The 19,212-nt window shown below is 40.2% G+C and overlaps 1 protein-coding gene and 1 pseudogene across 1 annotated transcript in view; both read right to left on the minus strand.

Moving 5' to 3' along the window:
- The window catches only part of LOC100729132 (protein kinase C-binding protein NELL1), a 647,616-nt gene that overhangs the window by 269,509 nt on the left and 358,895 nt on the right, over positions 1-19,212 (minus strand). The window lies entirely within an intron of this gene.
- Positions 4,691-11,158, minus strand: LOC100730574 (isocitrate dehydrogenase [NAD] subunit gamma, mitochondrial-like; annotated as a pseudogene).

Here is a 19,212-nt window from a genome sequence, read left to right on the forward strand (position 1 = left end):
GCACATGGATTTTCAAAGCTACACCCTCCATTGTGGTAAAGTTTGTGACTTAATGTAAGTACTGTACTCAACAAGCCACACAGAGGGCGGAAGAACAAAGGAAGGAATGAAAGATTCGGTGGATGAGGTCCCTGTTGAAAAAAAGACCTTAGTATGCCAAGAATAAAAATGGATCCCAAATCACTTTATCTAATCACAGTTTGAAAATCTGGCAAAAGATCAATCCTACAGACTTAGTTTGAAAAACAGGTTACATGTAAACCTGTTTTTCAAAACATGTAAAGCATATTTTGAAAGCTGGTGTACAGTTAATTTTTCAGTATACATGTTTTAACTAATACTGAATCTCATGAATTTGACAGCTCAAAACTAGACAAAGCACCACCCATGAATTTAAATAGTCAAATATAACATCTTGTAAAATTCCTTTATATTTGTTTCTATAATATTATCTATATATTTTGAGATCTTGATTCTTATCTTGCTACTGCAGACTTCTGCACAGTAACTTTCCTGCCTTTTCTCACATAATATCACACCTAAAAGATATGAATTCTTAAGCAGGAAGCAGCTCCAAGTAAAGGTAAAATGACCTCAACAATTTCTAAAAGAGAAAACCATCTGAGGCAAGGTGGAACACACTGAGGGATGAATCTATTAACTGATCCCTTGGTGCAATGATTTGATTATATAGCTGTGAGGGTGATTAACAACCATGGTGAATGCTTAAATCTTGGAAATTGATTATATTAAAGGCATACTGTCATTAACCTAACTCAAAGCAGCCCTCTCTGTGAACACACTGATCCCTCCGCTCTTGCCATTTTCTAGAGTGATTGTGGAAGTGGGCCTTTCCAGTTTCTGGTTTTGGTGGCTGCTTTGATGCCCTGAATGGACTCCGAATTATCTGCCTTCCAGTTATTTTGACTTGCGGAGGAGTCAGAAGCCGTTCGGGGACATGGTTAGTGAGGAAGATGGGTGTGGACACAGCACAGCATCTGCGTGAGCCTCCTTCCCACTGGACTGCACCGGGCAGCGGCACCCACCGTGTCATTAACCACAGCCACAGAGACTCTCTGGGAGAAATTCCGGGCTCCTCCAGAGCGCGGTCTGGGTGATGACACAGTGTGCGCACGGCGAGGGGAGCACGGTGGGCAGTGTTACGGCTGCGCGTGTTCCAGCGTCATTTCACAGCTGTGAACACACTCCGGGGGTTATTTCTTGGGTCACTTTCTGTACATTCTTACTTGATCTATGGATTTGATTATATATATTTAACCGACTATGATAAACACTACAGTAAGCTAGAAATACTAGTTTTTGTGAATGAAATAATTCAATAATTTCATTTAATCTCCATACATGAATCTTGGTCTAATATTCTTCCCTAACGTAGAATCACTTTTCAAGTTCTCTGAAGTTTGTGAATCCATCATTATTTTGACTAAGCAATTTGAGACAAAACAATCTTTGATTCTGTGTTTCTTGGCTTTTCAAATCAAGTCACAGAAAACTAACTGAATCACATTAGGGCTATTCCTTTCTATTTTGTCTAACTGCTATCATTTGTGATACCTATTATGCATTTGTGGTACCTATTAAGCGATCAAAAACTGACCTTTGACTCCTTTTACCATATTAAGCATTTGCATTTTCTAGAATAATAGAGGTATAACTGATAACTTGTATTTGTCTATACTTAAGGCTTAACTGGATGATTTGGGGTACACATAACCCTGAAATAATCATCACAATTAAACTAATTACACAACAACACTCAATATTTGCAACAGTGAAATTACACTAATTACTAATTCATTGTTGAAGTTTTTGCCTTTTTAAAATTTATTTTCCAGATAATTTCTATGAAAATATGTAGCCAGCATAAGGATTGTCATTTTTCTCCCCTAAGTAGTTGCTTGTTCAAAATTATAGAACTGAGAGATCAGGTAAGATGAGAACGTGTATAAAGATTTGAATGTAATGCGATTCCTTTTTTCTGAGAAAAAAAAAGGAAAGACTACTTTTGTATATGGATATACATGGAATGGTACCCGTTTGCCACAATATCCACTGACCTGCATGCATTTTGTATGAGCAGAGATTGCCATGAACTATAGCAAACCAGACACTTGGGCTGAGTAGAGTCCAGATTACAGTTTTTAGCCCTGCTCAGTGTTTATACTCACAATGCATTGATTTTTAAGCATTTTAAACTGATAAGGAGACATTCCATTTGAATTGATTTTGTGAAGCTTTTTTCTCTCTTCTGTGCCCTTCTTGGCATGATCACAAATGCAGTATACATAACTTCCCATAGCAGAGTAAGCAGTGTCATTTTGATATGAAGAACGCTTGGCCAAGTTGAATTCCAATCTTATGCAAGTTGTCAGGGAGCTCCAAGGACCAAATACCTCCCCTCAGAAATGCAGAAATGATGCATATGTCCGAGTGAGCTGGTACTTTCAGGATTTCCACTAACTCTGGAAAGATGCAGAACTGTATACATTTCTTCAAATAACTCCTCTTACTCTCAATATTCAGTATTTCTTTGGTGTCCACTTCATATAATTATTTTAACAATTCATTGATTTCAACAGCACTTCATTTCTATTCTAAGACCTCTCTTTTCTGATCTGTCACTACCCTAAAAGAGTACATTGACTATTTAACTTGCCATTTATGAAAAGTCACCTCTTTAAATATCTGATGCTTGACTCAGACACCAAACAGGCTCATATTTATATATTGTAGCTTTTTAATGCTGGGCTATGTGGGTAACCCCATGAAAGTGAGAAGCAGCTTCTTTAGTAGTAGATAAACACAGGTAATAGTCTTTGAGTTTTCATTCTGGTTGATTCTGGCTCCATACTTACTATATGATTAATCTTGACAGTGTCCACTGAATTTCTCTGTACTTACTCCTCAGTGGCATGAGCTGATATGAAGATTAAATAATATACACATTAGGAGAGAGCTGCAGCCCAGAGAAAAGAAGACATCATCAGGAGTGAGTCGGTGTGGATCCTCACCCCCGTGGCTGCCATCCCAGCTTCATCTGGAATCAGGAGGCTCGCATGTCCATCCCAGCTTAAGTACATCCTAGCTATGATCCTGAAGCCACTCTCTTTGCCCTCCTGTGGGGCAGCTTCTTTCCCTTGACATTGCTTTAGTTCAGTGAATTTATAGAGTTATTTTCAGAAAAAAACATTGATCTACAGCTGAAATCTGGCACACTTTCACATAAAGTATGAAAACAGCACCATGTGTAAACCCCATTCTTCCAAAACGCCCCTCACCACTTACACACTGGCTTCTGGAGTCAGTGGCTTCAGTGCGACCTCATCTGGATTTGCTTCCTGTTAGCTGTGAGACTTCAGGCTGATTTCTTCAAACTGCCCCCTCTGCTTTCTCCTCTATGAGATGAGGACTGCTAGAATAATCATTTAATAGAGTTAATGCTGAGAACTAGAAAAAATAGCTAATAAATGGAAAGCATGTAGGATAATGTAAAGTATACAATATATATACTAAATCATATTATTACTAGTAGTTTTGTTCTCATTTCATATATTTAATTACCAAACTTTACCACCCATACAAGCATTGTAGTGAGTAATGCAAGGTCCAAAACATTGGCTTAACTGTGTTTTAAAACCTCAAAGACTATAAGATTAATTAAGGTTTAATTCACATAGATGAATAATTAATACAAGATAAAGTGTGAAATACAAGAGATTAAATTTAAGCCTGGTTAGACAACCTTCTATATAGACCCTGAAAGGTATAAGCACATAAGAAATGAGTTAGAATGAGGGGAATCAACATATGAGACACATAATGAGACAGAGGCTAGGTAAGATGGAAGAGGAAAAGGTCTAGAGCGCTAACAGACATCACTGACTAAGCAGTTCCCACGGGGAAGACACTGTGCGAAGAGATCTAGATACATTACCATGGTGGGAGACCATGCTTCCCACATGGCACAGTTCCGTTTCCTACTCGTTAGGCTCCTTTGCAGTGTGACCCTCTCACTATCCCATGGCGAGGCAGAGTGCAGGACCCTCACTCAATCTGTTCCACCTCCACTGCTTCTGTCACCAATGGAAGGTAGAACCAGTGGTCCTGAGAAACTTACCAGGCCCAGCTCTAAGAGATTTCCATCCAGTCCCTTGCTCCTTAGAAATCAGTTGTCCTGCTGCAAAGAGGCCAAACAGCCCCCTCAGAAGGCCACACAGAGAAAAGCAGAGTCTCCACATGGACAGTTCTTCTTACAACCATCAGCCACATGAGCCCCGGCATTTTGGATCTTCCAGTGACCCCAACACCCCGACTAACAACAACAGTCTGCTTAAGCCACAGAATTGAGCACATTAATTGCTTCTTCTACACCACTAAATTTTGAGGTGCTTTGTTAGGCAGCAATAAACAAAGCAATTTTATCTGATGTTCACTGTGATCCTGTGAAGGTAGATATTTGCATTTATCTGAAAAATGAGAAAACCAGCAGTCAGCGAAGTTACACAGCTTACTATTACATAGCTTTTGCCTCACAGAGCTGAGATTCAGCTACAGCATTTGAGTAGCTGAGTGAGTTATAAAGCTGTAGCCAAGACAGTCCTAGAAAAAAATTAATTAAAGGAAACATCAATTATAACACCAGAATCATAAATTAATAAATGTGGCAAAGATGAAATTATCCAACAAAAGGACTACAGAAATCTTTGCAAACTGCAACCTTCTACCACCTGCTGAACGGCCACAAGGCTTTAGCATTCTTTAGAGAAGACAGGAGAGTTTCTGCAAATCATTAGACCAGTGGTGGCAAACTTATGGGAATGCATCACAGTGCCATCTCTGCTGGCATGCAAACCAAGTCCTCCCAGCTTGACCCTAACATCTATCTGAGCGCCAAGCACAGGCTCAGAAGAGGCCATGCACAGGCTCAGAAAGGAGTAGCAGTGCCAGTGATGATGTCACAAGCCATAACTCATTAGCCTTTAATTGCAGTGTTGGCACTGTGTGACAAGTCAATGGGTTTGGGGTTTTCCAAGTCATGAGAGAAAAGATTAAGAGTGGGCAGTGTGAGTTAAGGCTGTGTGGATTAGTGTAGCACTCGGGGATAGAGGACTTCAGGCTGTCATATGGTCCTGGTCCATTAGTCAGAACAAATCACTGATGCAGGTCCAGATTACCCCAAGTTGGGGGCTACAGGGGTTGGGAAAATCCTTCCTTTCTGATGGCTATCTACCCATCCAATAAGGGGACTATAATGATGATTTTAAAGTTGATTCTTTCATGATTATTTTTCTAAAGACTTCTAGATAAGATTATTATGGTCACTTACTCCCCAAGGTAAACCCCGTTGAACTAGCTTTTGGATTTCCAACCTTGGCCTTGGCTTCATACATAATTAGCACAGGTGGAATCCAGATAATCAGACTAAGTTAAGACTTCGTGGAGAGCTCAGGAACTTATGCGAGGTCATAGTTGACAAATCAGGTTTCCAAAGCATAGAATTCACTGTTTTCATCAATCTTACTTCCCCCTGCAGGCAAGTCATCCTGAGAAAACTACTGTAAGGTTTTAGAATTATTATTTTTTAACTTTTTGAATAACAACAAGTCCAAGGAATAGAATTATTTTTGTTTCCAAATGAAGATCTTCAAAATAATGTAAATTCAATATATGAACAGGTTGGCAAATATCCATAGTAGAATAGGACACTTAGTTTTTCACACACATTCTTCCTTTCAAACTTTGAACAGAAGCCTCTACCAAGGCACCAAGCATGGGGTTTGCCATCCATGGTTTTATCTGTACAGCAAGTAAATGTGTCCCAGTGGTTACAAAGAGATCTGATCCCTACACACCTGTTCCCAGGTCAGAGAAATTCAAGAATTCACCCTCCAGGAGAGTTTCAGGCCCCATTTTTGTATGTGAAAAAGAAGCCCAGAAAAATTCCTAACCAAAAACCCCTAAACAACACCAGGCCTGGAACCCCGAGGGAGGCGCAGAAGCAGTCTGTGACAGCCCCGGTTTGAGTTACCTTATTTATTCATAAAGCTGCGGTGTGTATGTTGCAGGCAGGATGCAATGCACTAATTAACTTAATAAGTTCTACACTTCTCATTGCTGCTCTGCTGAATTTCCACCCCTTGAATATCTGTGTGCAAGTTTCTGGAAAAGCTTTTGTCCTCCACAAACAGCTCTGATTTAGTCAGTGTGTCCTAACATAAGTTGGTGAGAATTGTGGATTAAAAAAAGGGAAGAGAGTTCTTGATTTACTTACAGTGCAATCAATTTGGCTAATTTAAATAAGCAATGTTATGGCATTTTAATTTAATGGGAAAAGATCAGTCTTGGTTCACTCAAACATATTGCACCACAGCAAATGGCTGATTCTGGAGTCCACATTAGCCAAGCTGGCGGGCTCCTAAGGATGGGCAAGAATGGAACAGGACAACAAAGGCCTTCGGGTGATAATGGTTTCCAAGGACCAATCATTTAATTGGCATATCGGATGTGGTCAATAATATGTCGAATAATTTCCATCATGGAACCCTGGCCTCCGATATCTGGTGTCTGAATATTTTTATTGCCCAAGGATGCAAAGACTGCAGCATGAATTGTGGCGGCGTGGGAGTGCAGGCGGAGGTAATCCAGCATAATGCAGCTCGCCAGCAGCATGGCAGTTGGATTGACCCAGTTCCAGTCCGCTGGATTCTTGTTCAGTTGCCTTGCGGCTGTCTCAAACACTGCGCACAAGCAGCCATAGTTGGCTGAAGGTACAAGGCCTGAGCCCCCCACCAACCCTGTGCAGATGTTGGTGACATTACCAATAAAGATTGGGCATCATCATGACATCAAACTGTTGAGGCCAGGTCACCAGCTGCATCGTAGCATTGTCCACAACCATGGTTTCTAAGGCGACCTGAAGATAGTGGGACGCCACCTCCCTGCAGCACTCAAGAGAGTCCGTCTCCCAGCTTCATGATGTTGGCCTTGTGCACAGCTGTAACTTTTCTGCGCCCCATCTTCTGCGCCAGCTGGAAGGCGTACTCAGCAATGCGCAAAGACTTGGCTTTCGTGATGATCTTTAGACTCTCGATCACGCCTTTCATATTTTCGTGCTCCAGGTTGCTGTACTCACCCTCTGTGTTTTCCCGTATGACCAAGATGTCTATGCCCTGGTGGTGAGTGTTCACATTGGGCAGGTTCTTGAAGTGGGTAACACTGGCATAGAGGTCCAGGGTGGTGCATAGCAAGTTATTGTAGAATTTGTGAGAAGGTGGCTTGGTTTGGTCGGTTTTAATGCTGCCCTTTAAAGCCACAGAGTTTCGACACTCTGCCGTGATGGCATTGTGAAACTCCTCTTCACCAGATGTGGTAGTCACCCACACCTTCTCAAAGTCCACAGGCACACATGCACATCGGAGCACACTCCTGACATACATCATGAGTACAGGCCAAATGTCATCTCCAGGAATCATAGTCACTGTGTGCCGGCCGCCGCACTTGGCTGGTGAGAAATCCTGTGATAGAAACACGGGTGCCTCAGTGAAATCTCAGGGCCAAGGAAAGTTTCCCAAGAATGGCCAAGAATGGCAGGATGGAAAATTGTCTTCATAGAGCAACTGGCTGTGGACAGCAACTTCAGGGCCATGATTATTAGGTTGAGGCGTATTCAACACCTCATGTGAAAATATGTGCTCCTCTCCTTGAACTGAACTGATTTCCTTCAGTGGAATTGAGATTTGTAATTCTTGTGTAGGTCACAATTCTCTCCATTCCACGTTTAACAGACATTCTACTGTAGTGAGAAAGAGTGCTATGTGGCAGATGGGATGTGTTATACAGTAAGAAGTACAATACTGCAGAGTTGGCTAATTCACTTGGTACATTAAATGTGCTAACGTGTATAATTGTTTTCAAAATACACACTCTATTTTGAGAGTAGTTTCAGAAGCCACAAACAGTGACAATACACCTCAATACAAGCACAAACTTTCCACTGTCAAAATCCTGCAGGATGCTGTGCAGTTGTTAAAAATGAATGAACACTGTCACAGTATTGTTTCTCAGAGTTCATAATTTACATTACCTATCACTTTTAATATTGTCCATCCTGTAAAAATTAACAAATGTGCATCATGCGTCCATCATCATAGCATTACACAACATTTTATGTCTTTTAGAGGAGAACTGAAGATTTCTCAGAAAAACACTCAGTTAATAATTCAATTTTACAAGGCTATCCCTAGACTTACTGAATCAGAATTGCTGGAACTGGGACCTAATGATTTACCTTTTAATAATTTTGATGCATACTAAATTTTGAGAGCCACTGGACCATGAAATATCCCACTGGGAATGATGGGGCACTGCACAAGGGCAAAGATAGAAAGAAAACACAGTTAACATTCTTAGAGATGTTTAGTAGAAAAACAGGGCGAGACTACTGAGCTAGAGTTAAGTCATTTGCAAGCACTTACAACAGCACTTATGAATAAGTAAGTAGCTCATCACCAAGTGGTGACCTTACCCTTATTGTGAGATGGTGGTGTTATGCTCCTGCAAGTGAAATGTAGTACACAAGGCAGAGGATTGTCCAGAAAGCAAAGGAAACAGATGATGGCAAACTTGAGTCCAGTGTTAGAGGAAGGTGACTAGGAAAGAACTGAGTGAGCTAGGGTTCAGGAGAGGAGAGAGAAAGGCGTGTCACAGAATCTAAGAGAAGTGAAACATCCAAGGAACAAGTCATCCATGCTGCCAAACCCCACTGAGAAGTAAGCAAAATTACAATAATAAAAAGAGAGTCACTGCCAAACTCCATGAGGCCACATGGAGTAGTGGTCAAGAACACTAGGTCCAGAGCCCAGCTGGCTGCCCTGTGAGCCCCTGAGAACCTTTGCCAGCCTCCTGACTCCTTTGGTAACTTGCATCCCAGTGGGAGTGAAGAGCAGAGAATAAAAACACTAGTTACATACTAGGTAGAAGACAGTAAGGAAAAGAAGATGTAAATCTTTTTTTTTCTTTTTGAAGTTGTAGATCTTATAATGTCAGAAAAAAAGAATGCAGGGAAAGAAGAAAGAAGTACAAAACTCTTACACTTCAGGAGCAGGTCAAAGAAATAAACGTAGACCAAACGTGCGTGATCGGTTGATGGTAAACTGCCTCTGGGTGACCAAGTCAGGACTGGGAAGTACAAAGGATAAAACAACTGTGTCCCGGGGCCAGGGTGCTTATACGAGGGACTTTAGTCCAGTCTTGAAGGCAAGGAGAGTAACACTAAAGACAGAGGAGAGGAGAGACTTGAAAAGACTGGAGTATTCCAAGCATAACTGGAAGGAAGGATTTTTTGTAGGAAAACACTAACAGACAAATCGCAAGATATACTGGTGTCAGAGAGTAGCGGGCTTTGAATGACAAATGAAGGAATTTGTATGACACCAGGAGGACAACAGAGAGACATTAAAGGGCTATGAAATAAAAATAAAGGGCTCTAAAAGATATTCTTTGTTTAAACAAAAACAGCAACAGTAAAGTTTCAAAGCCTGTGGCCCATGCATACCAAAGCTTTGCCATAGTGCAGGGAGAAATTTTAAAATACATCCATACTCTTTAAGAAAGCTCTTAAATTCTACTTGAAGACTTAGGATATCAATTATCAAGAACCTTTCAATTTTTTCTGAGGGAATTAATATAATTTTTTCTGATGAAAGCAATAATAGTTACCATAATGTCTCTTGTTCTCTTAAAAGTAGCTGTCCCTACTTTCATACATAGTGAAATCAAATAATTGAAAATAGACTAAAACCAGTCAAAACAAAGAATAAAGACATTATTGTACTTCAAAGCAAGATGACAGAAAATCAGCAATGGCTACTGTAATATCTCATTTTCTTCAAAGTAGGTGTTGATAACATCACATGTAATAAAATCAATTCTTATAAACTCTTTAGGAGATGATCTAGGCATGTATAAAGGTATACACGTACATCTGTCCTTTCTGTATAGAGGGAAAATAAAACAAAATGAAATACAAGAAAAACAAGAATCAAAAGACCCAAAAAGTAACAATAATGAAGAGCCCAAAGCAATACTAATATAGGCTTTCAAAACAACATGATAGGAACATAACTAAGGTTGTTATTTTGCTTAGTTATCTTCAAAAGAGTTACTCAGATTACCAGATATAAACATGCAAAATTGATGTAATTCTACAAATGCTGTTTTGTTCCATGAACTAACAGAATTAGTAGTACAATCATCTTAGCTATCTTAAGTGGGTATAAATAAATTTTTATCTTTTTTTCTTTTCCCTTCCTTTTTTTCTCCTTTTCCCTGAGTTGTTTTTCCCCTTTAAGCAGTTTCTTCTCTTCACAATACTTACTGAAGATTTTGTATCTTATTTACCCTTTCAGTTTCTTGCACTAGGGAGACAATACTCACTCTCTGTAATCTTGTCTTCAAGTTCTAAACATCTGTCTTCACATTCACTGAGGTGGTTTTGCCAGATTTCACTGGAATTTTTGATTTTCTGGATAGCTCTTTAAATCTGTTTCATGTATTGTATTTCTTTCTTATCTTGTTCATTTAAGGTTTCCTTTTTCAGTGCTCCTCAATTTTTTAACTATGTCTTCTTTAAATGTGTTCGGCATTTCTTTTGTAAATTTATCATTTATTCTTTTCCCTGGGAGACTATTTCTGATCTGAGCTCCTTACAGCTTCCTGAAGTTGTTTACTTCAGTTGCTATCATTTCAGAAGTTTCAGGTGTGTGGCTTACACGTTCTTCTATGTCCATGTCTCCTGGGCTTGTTTGGGGTGGGATGGAGGTTAGAGACTGCATTTTGCTCTTTGGTTTTATCATTTTCCTGTTTGCCCTCAGGAAGTTAAATGCAAGTCTCTCTTGCTTCCTGAGTTGAGGATGTCTGTCCACAGTGCAGGGAGCTTCTTCAGTTGTGTGGGAGTCATTAGGCAGTCCTTACCAGGTCCCTAGTGACTCTCAAAGGCTCCTGAAGTGGGGGAGTATGCTGGTGGACCTTCAGTTCTCCCCACATGGCGCTCTGAAGCTCCACAGCCACTTGAGGCTGCTGGCAGGATTCTACCAGGTTCTGGGTGGTGCACCAAGGCTAAGCAGCCATATAGAGCATGCTGTGCAGGCCTTCAGCTCATGCTGCATGGTGCACGGAAGCTCCCCAACTGTTGGAGACAGACGCTGAGTGGGGTCATAACAGGCTCTGAGTGAGGCACCAAGGCTGCACTGTGAGGAAGATTCTGCTGACCAGGCCTTTGACTAGCGCCACTCAGTGCAGGGGTCCCCTCTCTTTGGTACAGTTTTCAAGAGATTCTGCTCTTCGAAAAAGATGCTGAGATGGAGATAGAACTAATGTGGTCATGTAATTCATTACCATTATCATGTTATTCATGTTTCTTTTTCTTGTTTTTTAGGAAAGTAAAGAGGAGTGTATATCTAATCATGAAAGTGATATTTAAGCAGCAAAGATATTCATTCTTAAAGGAAGTTAGGTAAAACCTGTCAGCAGGGAAAAGTTTATCTCACACATGAGACCTAATAAAATTGTACAGCCTCATGAAAACATTAAGTAGTTTTCTATTTCCAACAACTGTGATAACGCTATTTTAAATTTGCTCTGTCTAGCAGGACTGTAGTCTTCCAAGATCTATCGTTATGTGACTGTGATTATTATTGGTATATTTTTTTTTGATTCTCCTGCATCTGGGGGCTTTTCTTTTAAACAGGAGAAAAGCTTTCTGTAATGATAAAGTATGGAAATGTAAGTGAGCAAAATTCCCTCTGAGTTAAGGCTGTCTCAGTTTTTAGTTTAATACACACGTGCACATTTCACAGTGCCAACAGTAACACAGGCAACCTTAAACCATGGATTTTTTTCAACACGTCTCAATTTTATTTAGTCCAAAATTCATAATCCCAGTAATGTAAATCCAGTCCTGGGTCTCTGCTGTGAGGCTGGTACTCTTTACCCTACATAGTGCTAATTTTCTTCTTCTGTGCTTCGTGTGTCCCCGTGGTGTCCCTTCACACCCATTCTTGAGAAAGGAAGAAAAAACAGCACACCTTTGCACAGCTGCATACACATGTAGACACACACACACACACACACACACACACACACACACACTGCCACCACCATGGTAGATATTCATGCCTTTAAAAGATAAACTGATAATTACCCAAAAAACCCTAACAATATCTGTATATATATTTCTCAGTAAAGCAGTTCACATAAAATAATATACTTATATTTCTTCCTTCTTGAAATACTAATGAAGTTATATTTCACTTTTTTATATTTTTTTAAAAGATTGTAAACCTATAAATGTCATCAATATTACATAGAAGTTAGCAAAGTTTTAGACAGTGGCAAGGAAGTGCAGTGATGATTGCCTTCTTGATTAGAAACAAAAAATACATAAATAAATAAAAGATAGCTAAATTCCACTAAGGCAAGAAAAAATTTGAATTGCACCAAACAACGCAGGAAAAGGTGGGCTGAAACTCCAATAAAATTCATACTCATTCTCTCTCTCTCTCTCTCTCTCTCTCTCTCTCTCTCTCTCTTTCACACACACACACATACATACACACACACACACACACACACACACACACACACACACACACACACACTGTAGAACTCAGGACCTTGCACTTGCCAGGCAGGTGCTTACACCACTGAGCTACATCCTTGGCAAAATTCCTACCTTTAAAAAAACAAGACAAAAAACTAAAATCAGCAAGACATCCAGTTCTACTCCCCATCCTCCCTAGCCTGATGACTGCCTCTCCACCAGCCTAACCAAAGATTTGTGTTCTGTCCTGGAATATCAGACATATCTAAGACTCCAAAATTGCATGATAGGAAAATAAGTGAAAGCTTCTACGGCATTCAGAATCCTAGAAGATGGACTTGTGTTGCCTCATCCAGTTTTGAACAGTATTTTCTAATAAAGACCAATTGAGTAATATTAAATTACTTAAAAGATATTTACCGTCAGGTGTGCCAAGAGAAAGATGTACATTCAGCTCCATGATCAACAGTCACATCTTAATTTGCATTGAGTTTTGATTAGTGTATTATTTTCAAGCTTTTAAGTGTTAACAAAAAGCAGGCTCTAACCTTTGAGGGAAGTTTCTAATATAAAAGAAAATGTTACAGGCAGGAGAGTTAGATAAAAATATAGGCAGTCAGACAGGGCTGGGCCCTCGAAGGAGCCAGTGCAAAACAGCAGATACCTTGCAACTATGGGGGAGATAGACCCTCCGCTGCGGGCCAGTCCTCAAGATGAAAGATAAATCAAATGCACCCACACACTTCCTAGGGATAAGTGTCAAGGACTGATATTCTAAATAGGTCTCTAGCACCCTGAGGAAACCAGAATAAGTCACTAACTCAACCCCCTGCAGACACAGCCCTCATTCTGTATTCATGTCCATTTGCTATGTGACTGGCTTCCCCATTTGTCCCTGACTTAATCAATTTTACCCGAGCAATTATACCCATGATTTTGTTGGTTGTCTATAGCTCAGTCCCACTTTGTACTTACCTTGCAAGTTCCCATGTTTTCCCCATATAGACCCACCTCACTTTATGGTTTGCTCTATAAATGTCCCTAAAAAAGACGGGGTATTTGTCAATTTACTTGGACCCCTTCTGCCTCTCTCAGTCAGAAGCTTCCTTTCTCTCAGTAAAGACAGTCTTCTCTTAAATTCCTTGTTCCTACAATTCACTCTACCAATCTAGAGAATACAAACTCATACCAGACACATAGTAAGTTGGGAGTTTCTTTCCTCTATATCAAAAGAAGCCAAAGAAAATTAATAGACATATGCAAGGGAGTTGCAAGAGTCTGGGTAACAGTAAGTATATTTATTATTATCATTTTATTCATTTTCCTTATACCCTGAAAGAGGAAGGATATTACAAGCATGACACAAAGAATACGCTGTGAAAAAATACAAGAAGAGAAGAAAAAGTGTTGCAATAAAAAAGATGACAGCAGGCATGGAAAGTTCATTTACAATGTTAGAGGATGATGTTTAGGCCATTTCCAGATGTTAGATGAAGATGATCTGTGCTGTGACTATAAAACCAAAGTAGAGAGCTGAGAAACCCAGCATCAAGTAGAGAGGCAGAGAAAGACCAGGGAAGCAAAAGAACAGAGAACACAGAAAAATCAACATAAATATAATGCAAGAACTTTTGCAGACTGACAAGTGATGAATGTTTAGACAGAAAAGGCTCACTGAAAGCCACTTGAATCCATGAGAGAATTATTCCCACATCATACTAAATTTAAATCATAAACTATAAATTTTAAAGAAAGATTAAAAAGCCAGAAAGGCATGGGATTTCTCAAATTTCATATCAGAAAACAGCACAAAAATCCTGAGGGAAAAATGATTTGCAAACTAAAACATCTAATCAAGTTACCAAGCAAGACTTAAGGTTGAAATTTTTAAAAAATGTATCTTGTACATCACAAGCCAAATAGTTTTCTGTTCGATTTGGAAATACTGTTTAATAACAGTTTCAAGATCTCGAAGCAATTTCTGTCATGTACCTTTTCTAGTATAACTAGAATGGATGAAAAACGAGGTCCACCAACAGAAAACAGTGAACCAAGGAGAAGCCAGAGGACACAAAACCTGGGTTTTCACTATAAGGAGAGGCAAAAGGATACCCCAAAATCCCACATGAGTCCCCAGGACCTGAGCTATGCAGAGAGCCCAGAAGTCTGTCACACTGTGGGGAGGGTGTGTTTTCAAGAACATGAAAGTTTTAATGTGTTAAAGATCACTTTTACAATGAGAAAGATTAAAATAAATTATAATAAATCCCCAGTAAATTGAGAAATAAATGATTAAACCAAATGATTATTGATGACAAGAGGAACAGGGCTGTACAACAAGGAAAATCAGGCACAATACAGCCTAAGATTTAGTTTGTTAACAGCATGGATGCAGTCACCATAACATAAGCACAGAATACTGATCCAGCAACAAGGTGCATGTGAAAGATAGACAAATGGTCTTATGTGGTGGATGTTAATGTGAAAAATGTCAAAAGTACAATGAAGTAGCAAGGAAAATGCTGTTCAGAGACAGCGAGAACAGCATCAAGAGAATCCGTGGATAGAATTGAGAGTGGTTGCCTACAGGGAGAGGAAATGGGGAAGGGTCACCAGAGGACTCAGCTTTTTGCAAAGCCTTCTAGAGCTGTTTAGCTTTGGAAGCTACATACATATATAGGCTTGATAGAAACCCAAATTAACTCCTTTTTGTTTGTAAATGGACTTTTCCTTTGAGGCAGTAAGGTTTAGGGTAAAAAGACAACACACAACTTGGGTTATAATTCTGACCCCTTCACTGACAGCTATTAACAGGTCTGCAAACTGCTTATTCCCTTTGTCTCAATTACCCCTTATGATTCTGACTGTAATATCTTCCTCACCAAGTTCTTTGAGGGTTACCTACTTGCAATTTGAACACTGCATCTGCTTATGGTCATTATTAACAGCGCAAATACACTATCTGAGAATGTCGGATCCATTCAAATAAGATAAATAAAACTAAAATCAAACAGCACTTCAATTTATTTTAACCCAAAATACATATATTCACTCAAATTCACATTTTAAAATGCCAATGAACAAATTTTACAATTAGCAGTGCTTTATTCTGTGACTCCATGATAACTGAACACAATTTCTTACTATAATCCTTTATCAAAGGTCTACTCAATAAAGTATAGAGCATTTTAAATTTTGCTTTCACTTAAAGAGCATTTGCAGTGCTTAATACTGTAATGTCCGTCCACTTAACAATTTGAGAAATCCATGCAAAATATTAATATATCTTCTAGAAGAAAAATGAATTAACTTCCATTTATAATTTTCCTCTTCTGAAGAAGAAATTGTGTTTCAGATCTGTCCTCCTGTTTTGTGAATACTGACTAATTTTAAAAATATTTTTAGAGCAAATATGGATTTACATTAAAATTCATTAACCAAAAGTGTGTCAAGAAACAGAGAGAGAGGATACTCAATAACCCTCAATGCAAAATACTATTTTTCTGGAGAAGAAGCCAGAGGACTCTGGCTCTGGTGCATATATATTTGCCTGCTGGGTTCGTAACCAGAAGACAGACAACTCTGCAGCTATTGGAAACCCGCTTCTTCACTGAGTGGCTGTGTGATGTGGGACCCCAAAGGATGAGAATCTGTACACCTAAGTTGCTAACCAGAGAGACATTATGTGTGGTTTGTCCCAAGACTGTAAGAGAACCTGTGTGAAAAATATAACACATTATGATTCCCCATGCTGCTGACAAGTCAGTTTTGAGTATCCACATTACCTGTCACATCCTCTTTGATGCCACCTTCTTCACCGATGGACAGCTAATGAAGACAATCACATCGCCCTGAAGCATTCTCATGGACAGTAATCTTTCTGTTTACTGACGCAGCTTGCAGTACTCCCTGTCAAGTGTAATTACTAGCAGAACATATAACTATCACTCGCCTATTACCTTGTTAGCATGTCCACAATGAGCTAGTGTGAAATGAGCAGAATAATGGTGTAGTTCATTGGGGAAAAAAACTAGGAGTCGTAGTTTACTCTGCTCATCAGGGTCTGAATGTTGGAGAATATTATGTGATAAGAATAAGCAATCATTTTCATATTGTGAATATAATGTGCCAGGTCTGCTGAAATTGATTTCAGACACAAGAGATAGTTTTAGTGTTTTCTAATACATGTGGTCTGCATTGGTGCTGCTTGATAAAGACATTTTGAAAGGTTGTCCATCAGCTGTGAGCCTGCACAAAGCCTATGGAGATAAGTAAGGTACCAATTTGCATATATGAAAATCAAGAAGAGCATTTTACTCTCATACATCTCCCCTGGAGAAAAGCCAGTTCTTCATTTGCAACACCTAACTCAACTATGGAATTCAGAAGAGTGTGTTAAGAAGAAAAGTTCAACTCACAGCAGAACAGCCTTTGGGTTCCCAAATATCTGTTCAAATATCCTGGATGTTTCTGTGGGAGCATTTCTAAAGGAGATCAGCATTTCAGTCAGTAGACTGAGGAAAGCTGACCACCCTCCATATGTGGGCAGGCTTCCCCCATCAGCTGAAGGCCTGAACTAAACAAAAGGCTAATTCTTCCCAGAGAGAAGTCCCAGGCAGGTATCCTGATGAAAGATGTGCTGCTCTCTGCTGGCACAGGGATGTGGAAGCAACTCTCCTGCAGGTGGGCGTGAGAGCCTTGGCTCCTGGTTCCTTCAGTCTACTCCATTCTTGCCACCTTATCACCCCATCCTAGCTGCATCCTGACATCTTGGCCATGAGAAGCTCTCTCACTGTAACAGAAGATGCTCCCTCATCCAGCCAGTATACTTCTGTTTGTTGGTTGCCCAGGAAATAGTTTCTGTTCCAGTTTCAGCTGCTTCTGAGCTCTTAGAAACAGCTGGTCACTGTGATGCATAGCTGGTCAATAGGATTGTGCACTGTATAAACTCCCAAACTGACAAGCCATTCTGCCTCTGTATTTTCTTGTTGCTTATCTCACATAAACTCTGGAGCACCAAAGATCAGGGCCTAATATTTTGTGAATGCCACTGCATCTGATGCATCAGCTGGGAAGCCTAACCATGCTGACCTCTTTGGTCACTTGTCATAGCCCTCATGGACAGAGCAAGGACTTCTCCAGGTACAGACAGGAAGGTGTGCTCTTGAGATTTCTTGAGTCCTCTCAAGAGGTCTGGAGGATGTTTCCTAGCTCTTCATTCAAGTGGCTCACATTGGACCCCAAAGTGAGGAGAATGCAATCTGTCTGTCTGTTCCTCTGTCTGTCTGCCTGCCTGCCTGCTTGATTCTAGTAAGACGCTCAGGATTACCCTAGTTAGTTTGTCAGTCCTGCTCAGCTTGAGCATAAGGAAAATCTGATCAATTCTCTTTAGTCAGGACCACCCTTGAGGGAAGAGTGTTGGAATGCTTAATCTCTGAGTGCCTGTTGAATGAATGTGTGAGTCAGTAAAATGGAGAGCATAGGAAATAGGCTCCTCTGTTCATGCACCAAGACTGGGAAGCACTTGTCCTGGTGGCTGACTGGGCCCCCACCCATGGTTCCATAGTGACTGACATATGGCAGAGGAGAGGCCTTGTACACTTAGCTAAGTTGCATCTAAGTTCCCTCAAAGGACCCAGCCAAGCAGGTGTCTGAATGGTCTCTCTCTGCAGGTCATCCACTCTCACTCTTTCTCTGTTGTGCTATCATTCAAGGATACATAACACACATGTAGTAAGTCAGAGATCGGAATTTATTAATCAAAACCCACAGTCCCTGACTGCAGGAAAAAGGGCTGATATGGAATGAAAAATGAAACTAAATTGTTCCCTGAACCTCCAAGAAAAAAAAAAAAATAAAAAGAAATAAAAGATCCATTTTCCTTGAGAATTCGATTGGCATCCTCATCAGCCACAGCAGTTGCTGCCAACACCTACATCTTCACTTCCCACTCCCAGCGCTAATACTTTCAGCTAAATGAACTAATTCCAGATAGCCATCACACAGCCCACCTCCCAACCCTGAGACACACCTGTCCTGGTCAGGCGGTGTCATCTAGTGCCCACCCAAAATGATTGTAACAGTTCTTTCTGACTTCCACATTTTGATTGAGGAACACATAGACCATCAGTCCTGATAAATGAATTGCACTCTGTTGGGCCCAAATAGATAGGACAGACTGAGCTCTGTCAAACTGCGCCTCCAAGAGTCTGAGCTCATTGCAAAAGTTGGGAGACAAACCTGTGACTTTCATGGTAGACAATGAAACAGAACTACGCCTTCAAAATTTCCCTCTCTCAAAAAGTTATCATCACTGGGACTCTTGCTTTTCTCCCCTTTTTCCAGGCACAAATTTACAGCCTCGGCTTACATCTCCTTTGTACCAAGCCAGTCAGCCTCCCTCTCATTTAACCCTGCACTTTCATCTTGGACTATTCCCTAACGGAAAGATGATGCCTGCATCAGCCTGACAAATACCTGAAATCCTGAAGTTCTGAAACCTTTCATCCCAGAGATATAACCTACAGACTCCTCTCTGGACCTGCCCATCAACCATGCCACTGCACTGTGACCTCCACTCCTCGCAGATGTTG

Source organism: Cavia porcellus, unplaced genomic scaffold, assembly GCF_034190915.1.
Source record: "Cavia porcellus strain 051 isolate PalLab524CR breed Dunkin Hartley unplaced genomic scaffold, mCavPor4.1 scaffold_9, whole genome shotgun sequence".
NCBI classification, from domain to species: Eukaryota; Metazoa; Chordata; class Mammalia; order Rodentia; family Caviidae; genus Cavia; species Cavia porcellus.